General features: G+C 37.6%; 1 long non-coding RNA gene across 1 annotated transcript; it reads left to right on the top strand.

Annotated features, from left to right (window-relative positions):
• Nucleotides 1-2,980: 2,980 nt before the first annotated feature.
• LOC145955928 (uncharacterized) lies at nt 2,981-13,635 on the top strand. Its single transcript, XR_014432700.1, has 3 exons — nt 2,981-5,301; nt 6,187-10,127; nt 11,013-13,635. It is a non-coding gene; the product is annotated as an uncharacterized LOC145955928 (long non-coding RNA).
• Nucleotides 13,636-20,601: the final 6,966 nt, after the last annotated feature.

The following is a 20,601-nucleotide window of genomic DNA, read 5'->3' as shown; positions in this document are numbered from 1 at the left end:
AAAAGAAAAATGTGGAGGGGCCCTATCGTGGCTTGCCATACTCTACTCCTGCTTTGGTAGAGGATTCTTGCTCACATCGGGCGCTGTCGAATCGAAAGTGACCCAACCAGCGTCAATAAGGCTTTGGACCTTGTGCTTGAGAGCTAAACAGTTCTCCGTTGAATGCCCCGGCGCTCCCGAATGGTATAGACATTTGTCTTGTGGTTTGTACCAATCGGGGTAAGGTGGGTCGATCTTTCTCGGTGGAACGTAAGCTAGAAGTTGAGCCTCTACTAGCTTCGGCAAGAGATCGCTATAAGTGGTCGGAAGTTTATCAAACTTCTTCACAGGGGTAGATTGCGATCTTCCCGACTTTGAAGTGGAAGAAGACGAAGAGATGGTTATGGCGTTGACTCCTCCCTCTTTCTTCTTCCAGAAGGCCTTCTTAGCTTCATATGGTTGGGAAGGCTTAGCCAGCTTCCCACTTTTGATTCCTTGTTCCACTCTTTCCCCGATAGTGATGATGTCCGAGAAGAGTGTCGTTGTGTTCCCTATCATTTTATCGTAATAGGGACCAGTCAACGAGTTGATGAATAAGGACACCGTCTCTTTATCCGACAGCGGGGGCTCTATCTGTGCCGCCAACTCCCTCCAACGTTGGGCGTATGCCTTGAAGGATTCATCGTTCTTTTTACTCAAGGCTTGAAGATCTGACCTATCGGGTATTAGGTCGATGTTATACTTATAGCGCTTGAGAAAGGCGTCGGCCAACTGCCTCCACGTGCACACTTGATTTCCATCCAGCTGCATATACCAATTGAGTGCAGTTTCGGCTAAGCTCTCTTGAAAGCAGTGGATCAAAAGCTTTTCATTTGTGGCATATGCAGCCATCTTGCGACAGTACATGGTGAGATGACTTTTGGGGCAAGTCGATCCCACGTACTTTGGGAAATCCGGCACTTTAAATTTAGGAGGGAATTGAATGTCCCTCACTAAGCACATGTCAGCGGCATCTTTGATGTCAAAATCATGCCCCTCCATAGCCCTCAACCGATCCTCTAGGGCGTGGAATTGTTCTTTTGAAACCTCGGGCTCTTTAATCATAATTCCAGCCCCAAGGGGTACAGCGTGTGGAGGATCTTTTTCATGCTCTTCCTCCTCTCCCTCATGATGGGACCCATGATCACTGTGATGAGATCCATGGATGTTGTGATGACGCATGAGTTCCATCATTTGCGCCATTTGGTCTTTAAGTTGTGAAAGCTCGGTTGTGAGCTTTTTGTTTTGCTCCTCCAATGCTTCCATTTTCTTGATCTTCTTTGCGCGTGTGAGGACAGAGAGATGACCAGCCACTTTCTAAAATGAATGTTTTATTCTAATTAGTTTATTCATGGTATGAATACACTCTTGATATGAGCTTGATAACCTTTCATCTTTAAGGCGCCGCCTTTTTAAGATGAAAGTTTATCACCCTCCCTAGCCTATGATCTCTCCATAACGGAGAAACTCAATAGTCACGGGTCTCTTTCACTCACATCGAGAGGGTATTAGTGAACCTATAAATGATGATGAGGATGCATGAGGTATTATTGATAATGATGCCTATGCTCCTTACTTTTATATTTTCACACATTGGTTTTTCCTCTCATGTCATGATATTTTCATGCATGGGGATTTATTCTTAGACCTTATTACGAGGTTATTTATTAATGCACAAACAATTGCACATAAGCATTTACACAAACAATTCACTCATCCACGAACAGTCACGAGCGAATCACGAGGTAGGGGTCTCGTGCAGAAAAGTGCATATTCAAGGAGGATCTAACTGTTCTCACTTGGTCAAAGGCCCCCAAGGTGCCCCCATTATAGGGACCCAATTCCTCTCGTCGTAAGTCGATGGAAAGCTCCAACGCACTGTCGGACTCAAGTTCATGGTTATCACCTTGAGTGATGTTTTTCCGACAACGGTCTCGTAGGCTCCTATAGACCCATTCAACCGGCCGTACTAACATCCACTCCCTATGGATTACCACTCATGCCCCCGGGTATAGAGGGAACTGTTGTGTGCAAAGGTTTGTGTGCAATTTTTATTTCAAACAATTGCGGAAATTTAAACAAACAACAGTTATTTAAAGCCAAATATATAAAACATGTTATCATACAAGCAAAGGGGTAATGAAGTAATTTTAACTATTATTTTAAAAATAATCTGTCACTAAATGGGACTGACTCTCGAAGCTTCCCCAGCGGAGTCGCCATCTGTCGCCACCGGCCCAAACGGGCCTCGGCGGTCGCGAAGACGGTCGAGCTCGCTTTTATTTTAGTTTTGAAAATGTATTGGATTATTAGAACGACTTGTTCTCAAACTGAGACCTTGTCGATCTTATCCAATTTATTTATTAAATGTCTCACCAATCCATATTAATCCCAAGCGGGACCCTCCATGGATTAGTGGTTTTCGCAAAAGGAGGGTTCGTGGAGTCGCCACCAATGTTTTACTCAAAACATTGGAAAAAGGGATAAGGCAATTGATTTTATAAATCAACTTTGGCCATTACAACCAGAGTCGGGTAAGGGAGTCGGTTACGCATGGGGAAGGTGTTAGCACCCCACAGCGCCCCTTTCGGGTTCCCTATGACAGATTATTTTCTAAAATAACAGTGTAAAATTACTAAATTACCCCTATTTATTCTAAGCAATTATAAATTAACTATCTACATGATGACAATTTAAATATGCACACAGAAAGCAGTAAAAGGATGGATTTAAGAAGAAACCTCTTGAAGCGTGCTTTTATATATTGAGTAAAACTGGGAAGCTTTTTGGCGTTCCCTCGCTCTACAAGCCCGCTCGCTCCCTCCTATAAAATTTTGACTATGGAAATCCGGAGGATTTCCCTTCGACTAGGTTCGATCCTCAAGCAAAATGGCTCGGGGCTCAAGAACTTCGTCGGATCAACTCTCCGAGTGATTTCTAGGGCAGAACACTGCTCAAAAACCCCAGAATACTCAAGGAGAGGGTTGAAACTATCTGAAAAAGTCTGGAATGACGTCCAATTGACGTCATATTTATAGGGAATAGGCGCAATACGGCCTACAGAAGCAATACGGCCGTATTGAAATTTTTGAACTTCAATACGGTCGTATTGAGTTTAATACGGCCGTATTGAAATTCAGAAATTTCAATGCGCCCGTATTGAGTTCACTGCGGCTGTATTGAAGCTTCAATACGGCCGTATTGATTTCAGTACGGCCGTATTGAAGTTTCAGAAACTTCAATACGCCGTATTGAGTTCACTGCGGCCGTATTGAAGCTTCAATACGGCCGTATTAAGTTCAGTACGGCCGTATTGGGCTTCATTCCCTCCACTTCCTTATTTTGAGCTATTCTAAGACCTCTAGACCTACAGAGAACCCTCCTAGGGCCTTCCAGGAGTCCTTCTGGCTGATCTTCCTTCAGTCTTCGAGAGTCTTCAAGCTTTATTTCCGACCCGGACAATTTTAGGGGTCTACAATGTGCCTGTTACTTTTCAACACCATTCCTTTCACATTCCTTTCTACTTATTACCTATTGAGGGCGCTGATGCCGTTTTAGGCTTGGATTGGTTGCAAACACTTGGACCAGTAGAGGCTGATTTTACCATATCCTCCCTTGCCTTTACTACCAATGGTAAAACCGTTACGTTACATGGTTCCAAGGTCTCTTTTCCCCAACTTTCCACTTTTCACCAAATATGCCACGACCTCCACACTGACTTCATCGCTTCAGCCTTATTACTTTCAATTTACCCGGAACCCTCCTCACCCATTCCCTTATTAGACCATTTACCTTCCTCAACCCACACCAACATTAGGCAAGTCCTTAAAACCTTTCCTATGTTTTCGACATTCTGCATGGCCTTCCCCCTTCTCGACCCCATGACCACCACATCAACCTTCTTCCTTCAGCCCAGCCCGTTAATGTTAAACCATACCGTTACCCACACTCTCAAAAGGATATTATGACTAATCTTATCCAATATATGTTGAATGAGGGCATCATTACACCCAGTACTAGCCCATTTTCTTCTCCAGCCTTATTGGTAAAAAAGAAAGATGGGTCATGGCGTTTTTGTGTTGATTATAGGACTCTCAATGTAGTCACGATTAAAGACAGGTTTCCCTTACCCACTTTGATGAGCTTTTGGATGAAATTGGCCCAGCTACACATTTTTCTAAAATTGACTTACGATCAGGCTATCATCAGATTTGTGTTGTTCCACAAGACACCCACAAAACAGCGTTTCGTACGTTTGATGGACACTATGAATTCTTAGTCATGCCATTTGGGTTATCTAATGCCCCATCCACCTTTCAGGCAGCAATGAATGACTTACTTAGGCCCTACTTACGACGGTTTATTTTGGTTTTCTTTGATGTTATAGTCATTTTTTGGAAGATCATGTTAACCATTTGCATATGATACTAGAATTGTTGCATTCTCACCAATTTTATGCTAAGTTACCTAAATGTGTATTTGGTGTTGATTCTGTTCATTATCTTGGACATGAGATTACCAAGGGGACTGTGGCCCCTAACCCATCAAAGATTCAAGCTATTGTGGATTGGCCAACTCCATGATCTCACATGACTCTCCGTGGTTTTTTTGGGTTATCTGGATTTTATCGTAGATTTATCCGTCACTATGCCACTCTCGCCGCTCCTCTCACCGACGTTTTGCGTTTAAAACAATTTACATGGCATCTTGAGGCAGAAGTTGCCTTTATAGTTCTAAAAGAGAAAATCACTTCTGTAACATCCCAAATTTTATTTAATGAAAAGAAATATTTTTTTTTAATGTATTTATTATGTGAATAAGTATTTTATTTATGTATTTTACTATTTACGTATACGTATTTTACTATTTATGTATACGTATTTTACTATTTACGAATACGTATGTATGAATAGTATTTTACTATTCATATGAATAGTAATTTTGAAAAAAACGTAAGCACTTACGTCAAAACTCAAATTATTTGGATGAATAGTATTTTACTATTCATGAATAGTATTTATATTATTATTTTAATGAATAGTGCATAGTGCATAGTAACTTCAAAATTTCTATAAATAGGGACCTAAGGATTTTGAAAATTCATAACTAGAGAGAAGAAAAGTTTAGAGAGAAGGAATTCTAGAGAGATAGAAAGAGAAAATAAGAGAGAAGGTTCTGCCTAGGTTGTGAAAAGAGGAGGAGAATAGAGAAGGTTCTGCTCTAGTTCTGGTTCCGGTTTAAGGAGAAAGAGAGGAGATTCTGCCCAAATTCCTATTTATCCAGGTAAGGGGGGGAGTGGGAAACCTTGCTTGGGGGTGTAGAAATAATTGTTAAATAGTCTGTTTGTTGGATTGGCTCCCGATCCCTTGCCTGTTGTTTATTTCTTTGAATATGTATTATTGATGTGTTTTGTTTTATATCTTATTTATTTACATATTAGAATCTGTTATTTGAATGGAAGGCTAAGCCTCCTAAGTATTTATAAATTTGTAATCTATTATTTAAATGGAAGGCTGAGCCTCCTTATTATCTTATATTACCTTTTAAGCTTCCTACTTTACTTAAAAGATCTTAATATATTATTATTGAAAAATATGATACCTAAGCAACCTCTGGACTGTTGGATTGTTGGACTGTTGGACTATTGGACTGTTTGGACTGTTGGACTGTTTGGATTGTTGGACTATTGGACTATTAAATTAGATTATTGAAATAATTCTTAATTATGAAATATGAATATGATATGTGTAACATGCTAAAGGTTGAGTCTGTGAATGTATGACATGCATCATATGCACATATTACTCCAGGTGTGCCGCTGAGGCCGCATACCCACGACTAACAAGGTGTACCTTTGGGTCACCCACGATATGCTAACGAGGTGTATGAACACCAATGATAGGTGTACCTTAGGGTCACCGACAATTGTATAGGTGTGCCTTCGGGTCACCAGTGATGAATTCTGCAACTTCCGTATGGCGCCACATGCATATATTAGTGAGTCAAGTCAAGAAAATCATTATACATAAGCATATATGTGAGATTGATTATATATGTGAATTATATTGCGTGTGTGTGTGCTATTTAACTTTTATTTCTATATCTGCAACTGAGTGAGAAGTTTCTCACTCCCTTGTCATTTTTGTGTATATTTAAATTATGATGCAGATAATTAGCATGAGGCTGAGGATGTTGGTGGTGAAGCTTAGGCTTCTGTTTGGGTTTCGCTCTGATAGGATGTGACATCGGGATTAGCTAGACTTATTGTTAAATTATTATTATTTTTCTTTTGTAATTTTTATGTTATTTATGTTGAAAGTTTGTATTTTTGTCATATTATAATTTTACTAAAAGATTATAAGTTAATTCCTAACTAGGAGGCTCTGCCACCTTTACTGGGATTAATCTATAATCTTTATTTTATTATTTCTTGACAATTTGATACTTACAATTGAAAATTATGAATGTGCATCTTTTACCCAATGATACTTGAGATAATTATTTTATATTAGACTAAGAAAGAATTTATATATATATGGTTTATATCTATTGTAATTATGTTGGGGTAGAGGGTGTCACATTTAGTGGTATCAGAGCCTGGTTGATTTTATCAACCGTGTGTGTTATGTGCTTATCATGACTCTGTTGTGTACTCTGACTATGTCTTGTTTGTTGTGTATTATGATGATGATGTTCGTCTTGTGTTGATATTGTTGAGTTTGAGATTGTTAAGTTAGTTTGTAATCAGAGGAATGATAATCATGATAGTGTTAGCCAACTCGAATTATTAGAACCTTGGATGGGAGGTGATATATTGAGTGTACTAAGAGTTTATGATTGGTGAAGTTTCTGACATCTATAGTTGTAGCAGGTTGAATCTAAAGGTGGTTGTCTCTTTGGTGAGAGATCGAAATGATGTTAATTCCCTTAAGTGTTATTATTGGTATGTTAATTATTTATGGTTTAGGTAGCATGTGAGTTGTTTTGATTGAGAAAAGTAAGGAGAGACTTGAATGAGAAATTAAGTAGTGAATTTGGAAAAAGTTGAGGTATTTTGTGGCATTAGATATATTGATACATTATTGCTATTTGGTGTCGAAAATATTTTCATTATAGTTTGTTATGATAGTATGAGTATTATATCGACAAAATTTATATTTTGAGGTCTTTATGAAGAATATGGCTTTAGATATTATCTTTTCAATAGAACTAGGATAAGATGAAACAAAAATCTAGAACTTCAAGTTATGACTGCCTTGGTGATTAGAAATTTAGTAAGCACTGAATTTATTAGTGGTGATATTTGAATCTTTAGCTAAAGAGATGATCTCTTGGAAATCTTATGTCTTCATAAAGAGTTGTAGCTTATTCACTTAACTTTCGTTTGAGATAGGTTTGAAATCACTTGGATGAATACAACTCGGTTTGTCAGGTAGATATATGCTATCATGATATTTTGAGTTGTTAGGCATAAAAATAGATTTAAACTAGATTGTCTAATCTGGATTGTATGAGGTGAGTATTTTAGACCATGAAATTTCTTGCGGAGGAAGATCTACTTAAGTTGTGCTTAAGTGAGAGATACTTGAGTCAATTAGTAAAATCAGGAGTCTTGTTTGATAGTTTATATGAAAATTCAGTGAGTAATTTTTTTTTAACAGCTGTTCATGGATTAAACTGCTCTCACTATAAAAATTGCTTTTGCCTTCGTTTCTTTGGTTATTAAGATGTTTCAGTTCACTAGGTTGTTTCTTGCCTACCCTTGGAATCAACCGTAAGGATAATCTATATCAGGAATTCTTGAACCTGTGTATATTTTTAACTACCCAAATCATTTCGTTGCTTACTTCTTTGAATTACTTACTATTACCTTTGACTGAATTGACTAGAAAGGAGTTACATTAGTATGGGATAACAATTGAGGAAGTAGTTTTCAAACTCTTAAGGAAAGATTGACTAGTGTTAATATTACTAGATTTTAGTAAGATTATTGTAATATATAAATATGTCTCTGAAAATAGGTTTAGGAAGAATATTGTGGCAAGAAGAAAAGATAGTAGCTTATGTTTCTAAGAAATTGAAAATTCATGAGAGAAATTACCTTACCCATAACCTTGTTAGCGACTTTGTCATTTATACTAAGATTTGGAGACACTAACTATATGATTCTATGGTTGAGGTATTTAGTGATCATAAGAACCTTAAATATCTTTTGACCAAAGAGGTTGAATACGAGATAAAAGAAATAGTTGAAGTTTCTTAAGGAGTAAAATTTTGATCTTATTATTTGGCTAAAGCCATTGTGGTGATTGATGTTTTGAGGAAATCTTTATCTTTCATTATGGTTAGAGAGATGAATCTTTTTGGCTCAAATTAGAAATTTAAGTTTGGATTATAAGGTTACTTCTAGTATTGTGAGATTAAGTATGAATAGCGAATGGATTGTTGAAGAAAATTATAGGAGCATAATTAGTTGATTTATTTTGGTAACAAGTTATAAGGCTATAGGTTAAGGTGATGGATATGATTATGACTTGGGTGAAGATGAAATGGTGAAACTTGAGAACTGATATGGATACCGAGTGTACATTATGCTTAGGTACCTGATCTTTAGAATTGATCATAGAAGAGTTTGAATTGGTTGTAGATAGAGTAGTAAAATTAGTGATCTGATATGTGTATCTAATGCTTAGGTGTTGATGTTGTGGCAAATATCTGGATTACAATGATAACCAAATTATTATTTTGATGATTTAAGGATTGAATTTGATTGCAGAATTTAGAAACTTATGCTTGATGTGTAAGATTACCATAGTAGCATTGAATTATTTATGTTGGAAGTAACTAATAGATGAGATTAGAGGAACTAGGAGTTAGATCCTTTATTAGTGACCCAAATAAGCAAGAGATTAGAAAGGACACAGTTGGATGTTTAGTTATAAAACTTGAAAGGACATAAGAGTACTCTTAACATTTATTTAGGAGTTACTAAAATGTATCAGAGTGGTGCAAGGGAAGCGTGATGGTCTAATATGGAAAGCGAAGTAAAGAACTTGAATCAAGATATGGAGAGTGAGTTTAAATTTGGAGTGGATGGAGTTTTGAGATTTAAGGATAAGTTGTGCATTCCTAGTGTGCTAGAATTTAATAAAGCAATCCTAGAAGAAGGTCATAAGAGTATCTTTAGTATCCATTCAGAAACTACTAAGATGTACCAAAATCTAAGAAGATATTTTGTGACCTAAGATGAAGAGAGGAGTAAAGCAATTGTATATTTATGGTTAGCATACTAGAAGTTTTTAAGAATCTTGTAGCACTTAGATGCTCCATTTTGGAAGTAAGATGGTGAATAGATAGACCCTAGTGGAAGATTTGTCTAAGACGCTTAAGAAATTGATTTTGTTTGTGTTTAAGTGGATAAATTCGTCAAGATCTTTCCCTAAGCAAATCCTTTGAGGAAATTGATAAAAGTTGTACATCAACAAGGTAGTGATGTTGCATAAGAATTAGAAGTAAGAATGCAAAGAGTTTACCATTGCAAAAATTTCGGGGACGAAATTTCTAAAAGGAGGGGAGAATTGTAACATCCCAAATTTTATTTAATGAAAAGAAATATTTTTTTTTAATGTATTTATTATGTGAATAAGTATTTTATTTATGTATTTTACTATTTACGTATACGTATTTTACTATTTATGTATACGTATTTTACTATTTACGAATACGTATGTATGAATAGTATTTTACTATTCATATGAATAGTAATTTTGAAAAAAACGTAAGCACTTACGTCAAAACTCAAATTATTTGGATGAATAGTATTTTACTATTCATGAATAGTATTTATATTATTATTTTAATGAATAGTGCATAGTGCATAGTAACTTCAAAATTTCTATAAATAGGGACCTAAGGATTTTGAAAATTCATAACTAGAGAGAAGAAAAGTTTAGAGAGAAGGAATTCTAGAGAGATAGAAAGAGAAAATAAGAGAGAAGGTTCTGCCTAGGTTGTGAAAAGAGGAGGAGAATAGAGAAGGTTCTGCTCTAGTTCTGGTTCCGGTTTAAGGAGAAAGAGAGGAGATTCTGCCCAAATTCCTATTTATCCAGGTAAGGGGGGGAGTGGGAAACCTTGCTTGGGGGTGTAGAAATAATTGTTAAATGGTCTGTTTGTTGGATTGGCTCCCGATCCCTTGCCTGTTGTTTATTTCTTTGAATATGTATTATTGATGTGTTTTGTTTTATATCTTATTTATTTACATATTAGAATCTGTTATTTGAATGGAAGGCTAAGCCTCCTAAGTATTTATAAATTTGTAATCTATTATTTAAATGGAAGGCTGAGCCTCCTTATTATCTTATATTACCTTTTAAGCTTCCTACTTTACTTAAAAGATCTTAATATATTATTATTGAAAAATATGATACCTAAGCAACCTCTGGACTGTTGGATTGTTGGACTGTTGGACTATTGGACTGTTTGGACTGTTGGACTGTTTGGATTGTTGGACTATTGGACTATTAAATTAGATTATTGAAATAATTCTTAATTATGAAATATGAATATGATATGTGTAACATGCTAAAGGTTGAGTCTGTGAATGTATGACATGCATCATATGCACATATTACTCCAGGTGTGCCGCTGAGGCCGCATACCCACGACTAACAAGGTGTACCTTTGGGTCACCCACGATATGCTAACGAGGTGTATGAACACCAATGATAGGTGTACCTTAGGGTCACCGACAATTGTATAGGTGTGCCTTCGGGTCACCAGTGATGAATTCTGCAACTTCCGTATGGCGCCACATGCATATATTAGTGAGTCAAGTCAAGAAAATCATTATACATAAGCATATATGTGAGATTGATTATATATGTGAATTATATTGCGTGTGTGTGTGCTATTTAACTTTTATTTCTATATCTGCAACTGAGTGAGAAGTTTCTCACTCCCTTGTCATTTTTGTGTATATTTAAATTATGATGCAGATAATTAGCATGAGGCTGAGGATGTTGGTGGTGAAGCTTAGGCTTCTGTTTGGGTTTCGCTCTGATAGGATGTGACATCGGGATTAGCTAGACTTATTGTTAAATTATTATTATTTTTCTTTTGTAATTTTTATGTTATTTATGTTGAAAGTTTGTATTTTTGTCATATTATAATTTTACTAAAAGATTATAAGTTAATTCCTAACTAGGAGGCTCTGCCACCTTTACTGGGATTAATCTATAATCTTTATTTTATTATTTCTTGACAATTTGATACTTACAGTTGAAAATTATGAATGTGCATCTTTTACCCAATGATACTTGAGATAATTATTTTATATTAGACTAAGAAAGAATTTATATATATATGGTTTATATCTATTGTAATTATGTTGGGGTAGAGGGTGTCACAACTTCAGTTCCTGTGCTAACGTTGCCAAATTTCTCTGTGCCATTTGTGGTTCAAACTGATGCCTCCATATTGGCTATTGAAGCGGTGCTCTCTCAAGGGGGCCATCCAATTGCTTTTTTTAGCAAGCCTTTGTGTCCTCAAATGCAATCTTCTTCAGTGTATGTTTGAGAAATGTTTGCGGTGACTGCAACTGTCAAAAAATGGCGTCAGTATCTTATTGGACACCATTTCCAAATCATCACGGATCAACAAAGTTTGAAGAATTTACTTACTCAGCCATTGTAGACTCCAAAACAACATAAATGGGCCACCAAACTATTGGGATTCAGCTTTGATATTGTGTATCGACCTGGTCGCCATAATCAAGCAGCTGATGCCCTTTCTCGGCTTGAGAAGGAGGAGGTTAACTTATTCTTCTCCATCTCTTCACCTTTGCCTTCCCTGTTAACACAAATCAAAGATTATTATTCAACCCCGGAAGGACAAACACTCATTCAAACTCATCTGAAATCAAACCATAATCATTTTCAAGTTACCTAAGGTATTTTACTTTATCGGGGTCAGATCTTTTTCCCTGATGCACACCAATTCCGTGTTACCATACTGAAGGGATACCATGCTTCCCCCACTTTGGGTCATTCTGGTTACCGTCGTACTCTAGCCCGCATCGCTGCATCCTTTTATTGGCCTTTGCTACCTACTATTGTCAAAGAATTCACCAGAAACTATGAGATTTGCCCAAAAAATAAATATATTCCCCAAAAGCCCGTAACTCTTCTACAACCCATCCCCACTCCAGAACGTGTTTGGGAGGAACTCTCAATGGATTTTATCACAAAATTACCTTCTTCTTTTGGCCATACAGTTATCTGGGTCATTTGTGATCGGTTAACCAAATACATTCACCTTGTGGCCTTTCCCTCCCATTTCATAGCTGCTCAACTGGCCCAACGTTTTAATGTTGAGATATTTCTCCTACATGAAAACCCCAGAGTCATCATTTCTGACCATGACCCCCTGTTCCTGAGCACATTTTGGAAAGAAGTTTTTCGTCACCAGGGAACCAAACTACACTATTCCACAGCCTATCATCCACAAAGTGATGGACAAACAGAAGTAACTAACCGTTCTATTGAGTGTTATCTTTGTTGTTTTGCAGGTACCCATCCGAAGTCATGGTTCTGGTTCCTCTATCTGCCGGAATACTAGTTCAACACCACTATCCATTTCGCCATCCGCATTCCCCGTTCGAGGCTTTGTACGAGAGGCACCCTCCTACCCTCTGTTATTGTGGATGCTTCTCTTCTGCAGAAACATCAAGTTCTCAAGCAACTTAAACAAACTTTAGCAAGCACCAGGCAGAGCATGCAAGACCAAGCAAACAAAGGACGACGAGATCTTACATTCAAAGAACGTGATTGGGTCTTTCTTCGTCTTCAACAATACCGACAACAGTCCCTGCAACGTCTAACCTCGGCTAAGCTCGCTTAGCGCTACTATGGTCCTTACCAAATTAAGCATCGCGTCGGGTTGGTGGCCTACGAGTTTGACCTTCCTCCATCTTCCAAGTTGCATCCTGTATTCCATGTTTCACTCCTTCGGCCATTTCATGGTTCCCCACCTCTAGACTACTCCGATCCGCCTCCGTCCGTTTCAGATGTGTTCACCAACCCCTTAGATTCGACGGAGATATCATAATCTCCTCCATTAAATTTTCCTCAGCCCCACACTTTCAATAAATATAAAGAGACATCGTCCCCACCTATGGAGTTAATGCCACCAAACCCACCAACCACTTCTACTTCAAACACGTGTTCCCCCCATGTGGTTAAGGACCCATCCACTCACCAAAATATCAACATTCTAGAGCCTTCGATGGACTCTTCCACTTCAGTTTCTTAATCAAGTGGACCCGTGCAAGAAAACCCAACTAGCCCAACTAATAATTCTAACCTTGAGGACAAGGTTCTTGTGGAACCCATAGCTATTGATGGGCCTCAAGCCCAAATAGCCAAGAGACCAGCTAGAAAAACACAAGAGCCCGCATGGCTAAAGGACTTTATAAAAAAATAGCTAAATGAATTCTGTTTGTTTTCCCTAAAAATGCATCCTTTGTGGTACACGTGTATGACTAGGATGTAGTCTAATTAGTTATATATGAAGGAATTGTATTCCCCATTGAGATTATGAATGAAGTTATTTTATCAGTTTTTTTATTGTATTCTAAATAGCGTAGTTGTTAGGATTCCTTCCCTATTCCCTGGTGACGGTTAGCTATCACCCTAACACACAGACACCTAAAAGTGAACATACACCCATAAAACAAATGAGAGAACAGAAAAATTACCTTTTCATCACCCAGATCCTTCTCAAGATCTGCCAACCTCAATTTTACACGATTAGTGGGGTTTAAAACAACCTCATCACTGAATGGTGACATTGGAAGAGATCCTAAATTATATCTAGCAAAAATATTGTGAATGGAGGAATCACGTTCATTCTTCAAAGACAAGTGAGCCTACAATTCAAATTATAAATAAAATTACAAGAACTATGAAAAACTAGATTTCAGTATAGGAAGATTGTGCATCAATTCATTTACATCTGCTTCATTTTGTAGCTTGCTAATCTCATGGATGAAATGAGGAATAGTCTTCTGAAGGTTAGAACTTTTATCATCAGTGTCAGTCCACTCTCTTTCCAAATTTTGTATTTGTGCTTCTAGAATTGCAATCCTTTCTCCAAACTTGGTCTTCCATTCCATCAATTCCTCATCAGTGTCTAATAAAATATAATATGCAGAAGAAATAATTAGGAACTTTCAAACACATTACATGGGGCTTATCTGTGTAAATCCATTAGGATTAAAACTATAACAATATAGAAAGAGATAAAGAATTCAAAACTGTCTCAGTGTTGGTAATACATATACCATGTTCCACACTTACACACCTTCCTTCTCCTCCTGTTAAAATTTTTTTTTTTAATTTTTTTTTGCATTTTGGATCCAAACATGGTGTAAAACTGGATCTAGAATAACCAGTTCTCCTTTCAGAATGACCCGTTCTCCTTGTAGCACTTGAAGAACGACCCGTTCTCCTTTCAGAATGGGTCATTCTTGATGCAAAAATACACACATGACGAATGGATCAAAACGAGTCGTTCTGCTTGGATGTTTCAGTTTCAAAATTAACAAACTACGCGTGAAAGCAGAACAGACCGTTCTGCTTGGAAAACGGGCCATTCTAGTTGCAACATTAACACACAACCTGAACTACAAACAGAAAAGAAGAAAAATTTTAAACACTACTCAAAATTTGGTTTCCCGGGAACCGAATTCTGAGTGTGAACAGTAAAAGGTGCTACTCTTGTAAATAAAATAGAATAGGTGTTGTTTTGGTAAAAAAATTTTAAAAAAAAATTATTTCAGTAAAAATTTCCAATGCTTTCCCGAAGCTATAAGAAAGTAAAATTAAATAATTAGATTTTATTTTTCTTTTAGAAATGGCCCAAAAATAAAAATTACAGTAGGGCAAAATGAGATCATTATAACGAAAAAATTTGCAAGAATGTGCTCCTCCATTAAAACAAGAGAAAAGCGCATGGTCATCTTCTCCACCCCGGGCCAAAAAAGAAAAGTGTCATTAATGGGAATACCAGCTACTGCAGAAGTAGTAAAATTTGGCTCCACTAAAATAGAACAAAAGAGTACATGTTTTCAAACACTTTTAGCCAATGCAATCAGTGATTCGGTAGAGTTAAAGATTATTATCCTAAAGAGGGAAAGCGAAAAAATGTAATGAGTAAAATTTTCATACTCATAGCAATAAGGGATTTAGAAATTTTAAGCGTGGAGCAATAATTATATATATAAACTAATATTTTAGTTATACATTATAAAGCTTATTTTTATATAATATAAATAATTATTTTCACCACATTACAACTTATGGGAATAATTAGTAATTATAAATGTCTATTATAATTATAAATATATAAAAAATTAGGAGGACATAAAAACTTAGTGAGGTAGCTGCCCTAATGTAAATGCAGTCGTCCCTGCTTATAACATTGTCATGGAAAAGGAAAGTGACCTTGGAAGCAACATCTTTGAGAGTCCGGAGCTTTTCAGTTTTCGCTTGAAAGTCTTTATCTCGTGACTCTGCTCCTTGTAAAGTTTCTTCATAGCTTCCAGTGCGTGGGTGTATCTACTCAGTATGAAACATACATTCATTCAGGTTCCGTATATCAAAAGTATTCAGACCCATGAGCTTGACACGAAAGCATATGAAGAGAGAGTATATTGATCAACAACAATCTTTCACTTTCTTATTGATGATGAGAAATTATATAAACATTGGATAAAGAAAACAGAATAGCAAAGAAATATAATAACCAAAAGGTATTAACAGAAAATGTGATAGCTAACTAATAACAAAAAAATATAACAGCTAACTAATTACTGTTGAGAGCCCCCCTCAAGCTGGGAATGTATGTTCATCATACCCAGCTTGGAACACAAACTTTTGAAAATTGCAGGTGATAAAGCTTTCATAAAAATTTCAACAAGTTGCATGGAAGATGAGATAGGCAAAAGCTTGAGTAAACCAGTGTTGACCTTGTTGCGAACTATATAACAGTCAATCTCGATATGCTTAGTTCTTTCATGAAAAACTTGATTTGAGGCAATCTGAATAGCAAATTGATTATCACAATACAGAACAGCGGGTTGAAGGAATGGAACTCAAAGATCTTGCAAGAGGTAACTGAACCATTGGAGTTCGCGTGTAGTGGAAGCTAAAGCACGATATTCAGCTTTAGATGAGCTCCTAGAAACTGTAGATTGCTTCTTTGAACGCCATGAAATGAGAGAACGACCAAGATAGATGGGGAATCCGGTAATGGAACGATGAGAATCGATGCAATCGGCCCAATCAAAATCACTAAATGCCTTGAGTTGAATAGTGCTATCTGTAGGGAAGAAAATACCAAAGCCTGGAGATCCTTTAAGATCATGAAGAATATGGAAAGCGGCCTGTGAATGAGCAGTGGTAGGATGTGCCATGAATTGACTGAGATGTTGGACAGCGTGGGTAATGTCAGGGCGAGTAATGGTCAGATAAATGAGTCGTCCAATTAATCTTCTGTAGGAAGATGGGTCAGATAGTAGAGTTCCTGAATTTGCATGCAAACGAGTGGAATAGTTCATAGGAGTGGATGTAGGTCGAGATGCAAGCATTCCAGAATCAGAAATTATGTTTAAGATGTATTTGTGTTGACATAGTGAATACTAGAGCTGGTACGAGCAACTTCGAGGCCAAGGAAGAATTTCAAATTTCCAAGATCTTTAATCTTAAAAGTGTGATCAAGAAGGGAAGTGATATGTTGTATTTTAGATATATTGTTTCCAGTTAAAACAATATCATCAACGTATACAAGAAAGGCTGTAACATGGGTGCCCGTAAAATTGAGGAAGTGATAGACTATAACCAAGGCCAAGGAATCCAAGAGGTGATACATTTGAAGGAACCAAGAGGAATGGGATGATGGACCATGGGCCAAGGGCCCAATCTCTAGAGCTATGGCCACCTTGAAGACCAGTGGATACCTTGAAGACCAGTGGGCTTTCCAAGCCCAAGGTACTCTTCAATTTGGACCACTCTATCATGAAGAGAAGGCATAGTTCTAGTTGTAAATATCTTGTACATAGTTCTCTTGTATAGGCTTATTTTTGCCTTTGTATTTGTGAGACACTTTAGTTTCTTTTATTAGTCATTGTATATTGATTCTAGGGTGGGTTACTTGGAGAGTTTGACTCCATTTAACCTCCTTTGTTGATACACTCATCTTCTATTTTTTCAGTAGGAAAAGAGGGGTGACATTTAGCAATACTTGAGGGTGTGACTAATAATTGGGCCAGAATTGGGCCTAGGCAAAATTTTACATATTGGACTCATTTTGCTCCTAATTTTTCATAGATTTGATTTATCTAGGTTTCATCATCATTGGATGAACCTAACTAAACCAAATCAAACATTTTTTAAATTAATTCAAGGAGCCAAAAGAGACCAAATTTGCCCACCTTGCCTAGTCTCCTTTCTTTGACCGAATTGTTTCTCTAACCTTCAAGGAGATGAGAAGCTTGCTCCACAAGTTTCTAAACTCACCTAGGTGGTCAACTAACCTTACCATGATTCCTAGTGAACCATGATTAAGGTTAGCTTGCTCCTTAAGCTACCTACCTCTATATATTTGTAATTTCTACTCTTGTAATCACTTTTAACATTTATGAGACTTAGAATTCAAAAATTCTCTCTCATTTCAAGAGTCTAATTTCGTGGAGAATCTCCTTCTCCTAGAAGCTTCACAAAGGAACCTCTCCTTTGTGCTTGGTTCCTCAAGTTTCTCTCCTTCAAGAGAAACTAAACCATCTTGGGAAGCATCTTCAAGATTTTGAAGCTTGAACTCATCCAAATCATCCATTGATATGAAGAACCTCAAGAGAAGAAGGGACTTAGCATGGTTCAACTTGAAGAAACATCAATCTTCTCCAAGTAGTTCCATTAGGAAGAGAGAATGGTCGAAAGGAGACTATTGATAACCATGAGAGATAAGGAATGATGATAGGCGAGCAAACCATTGGCGACTGGCTTGTTTGAGCCCATATATAGAGCGCTGAAGACGACAAACCTGATTGGGAGTAGTACCGGAGATACCAGGAGGGACTGATGAGCCTAAATTATACTTGTTTTTATACAAGATTTAATGATCAAATTCTTCCATTCTTTGTATCATTGCATTTTAATTGTTCTCATTTTGGTTTCTTTTGTATATGCAGGTATTCAAGTAGAGAATTGAGGATAACAAGGCCAAAGGAGTGGAAATCAAAAGAATTAAGGAGCAGAGCAGGCAACCGCGCCGGGCGCCGTATTAATCTCGCCGGGCGGGCATAAAATAGAGTACTCTCAGCCTTTGGAAACCTCGCGCCGGGCGCAATTTAGAATTGCGCCGGGCGCAATTCAAGGCCGCGAGCACATTGAGCATCAGGGGAAGCCCTCGCCGGGCGCGAAGTGTAACGCGCCGGGCGCAATAACCCTAATTTGTCTCCTCAGGCTGCATAAAAGGAAAATTTCGAGGGTTTTCTCCCTCATTCGCCCAGGGGCGCCTCCAGGAGCGCTGCAGGAGGGATTCTCAGGCTTCGGAAGCCTCCCACGGTGGATCATTCCTTCGGTTCTTCCTTTCCTCTTCCATCTCTATTTTAGTTTTCCCCTCTTTGTTTTGAGAGGTTCTATCCATTGTATTGGGGTTTTGATGTAACCAACAAACTCTATTGTAATCCTTTTGTGTTTAATGTTATATATGTTTTGTTTCATTCCTTGTTGTGTATGATTCCATGCTTAATGCTTGCTTTGGCTTGATCACCCTTTGCATGATTTAAGGTTTCATTGAGTATTGGAAAATATCCTTGAAACTAGTTTTGAACATATGCCTAGTGGGAATTGTACCTAGGGATAGGGCTTGACCCATTAGTAGTCTTAAAACCCTAACCGGTAATGCAGGTGGAGGTATTGAGTACTCAAGGGATTGATATTCAATATTTTGCACCTAGGCTCTTTCTCTAAGGAATTAGGTCTGAGTAAATTTATGGTTGACTGAACAATGAATGTAACAAGAGACATAGGATTCACTAGTGTTTCTTTGGTGAAATCAAACCCCCACAACTTCAAGTGTCCATTTTGCCATTTCTCACCCCATTTCATTTCTAATCCATTTATTTGTGTTTTAACAATTCCAGTAGTTTTGTTCTTAAATTCACATTCATATTTATTGGGATTGTTCTCAAGTCACAAGTAGCCAATGAATGCTTAGTTTACCTTCTAATCCCTGTGGATACGATATTTTTACTACTTGTACGGCCGGTACACTTGCCGTGTTTGAGTCCGTTGAGGGAAGTAACCTAATCTATAATTATAAATAAAAGTACTTCAACGGAATTCTCAACAAGTTTTTGGCGCCGTTGCCGGGGATTAGAATGGCAAATTGAGTATTTATAGCTATTTGTGACTTGCTTGTTTATATGTAAATATGTTTTGTGTTATATGTTGTTTGTGTTATGTATTATTTGTGTTATTTGTTAAGTGTGTGAATCATGTTTGAAATGAGTAAATATAGGCTATACTTGTAGACCCCTAAAATTGTCCGGGACGGAAATAAGACTCGAAGACTCTCGAAGATCAAAGGAAAGTCAGCCAGAAGGACTCCCAGAAGACCATAGGATGACTATCTGTAGGTTTAGAGGTCTTAGAGTAGCAAAAAATAAGAAAGTGGGAGGTCTAGAGCTCAATACGGCCTCCTTGGAGTTCAGTACGGCCGTACTGCACATTTTGTACTACAATACGGCCGTACTGAAACCAATACGGCCGTATTGAAGCTCAATACGGCCTCCCTTGAGTTCAATACGGCCGTATTGCATGTTTTGCACTACAATACGGGCCGTATTGAATCAATACGGCCGTATTGAAGTGTCGGTGCTTCAATACGGCCGTACTGAATTCAATACGGCCGTATTGAAGTGTCGGTGCTTCAATACGGCCGTACTGAATTCAATACGGCCGTATTGAAGTGCAAAAATGCAATACGGGCCGTATTGAACCCAGGGGCCGTATTGAGCCCCATCCCTATAAATAGGAGGTCATTTGGACGTCCTTCCACACTTCTACACACGGTTTTGACTCCCTCCTTGAGTATTCTGGGGTTTTTGAGCAGTGTTCTGCCCTAGAAATCTCTCTGGGAGTCGATCCGACGAAGTTCTGGAATTCCGAGCATTTAGCTTGGAGATTCGAACTTAGTAGAAGGGAAATCCTCCGGATTTCCATAGTTAAAATTTTCTAGGAGGGAGCGAGCAGGCTTGTAGAGCGAGGGAACGCCAAAAAGCTTCCCAGTTTTACTTGAATATAAAAGCACGCTTCAAAGGTTTCTTCTTAAGTCCTTCCTTTTACTGCTTTCTGTGTGTATATTTAACTGTCATCATGTAGATAGTTAAGTTATAATTGTTTAGAATAAATAGGGGTAATTTAGTAATTTCGCACTATTATTTTTAGAAATAATCTGTCATAGGGAACCCGAAAGGGGCGCTGTGGGGTGCTAACACCTTCCCCACGCGTAACCGACTCCCTT

Source organism: Cajanus cajan, chromosome 3 (genome assembly GCF_000230855.2).
Source record: "Cajanus cajan strain Asha chromosome 3, NIPB_CcT2T_4, whole genome shotgun sequence".
Taxonomy (NCBI): domain Eukaryota; kingdom Viridiplantae; phylum Streptophyta; class Magnoliopsida; order Fabales; family Fabaceae; genus Cajanus; species Cajanus cajan.
The sequence above is the reverse complement of the archived record's forward strand: the minus strand, read 5'-3'. Positions and strand labels throughout refer to the sequence as shown.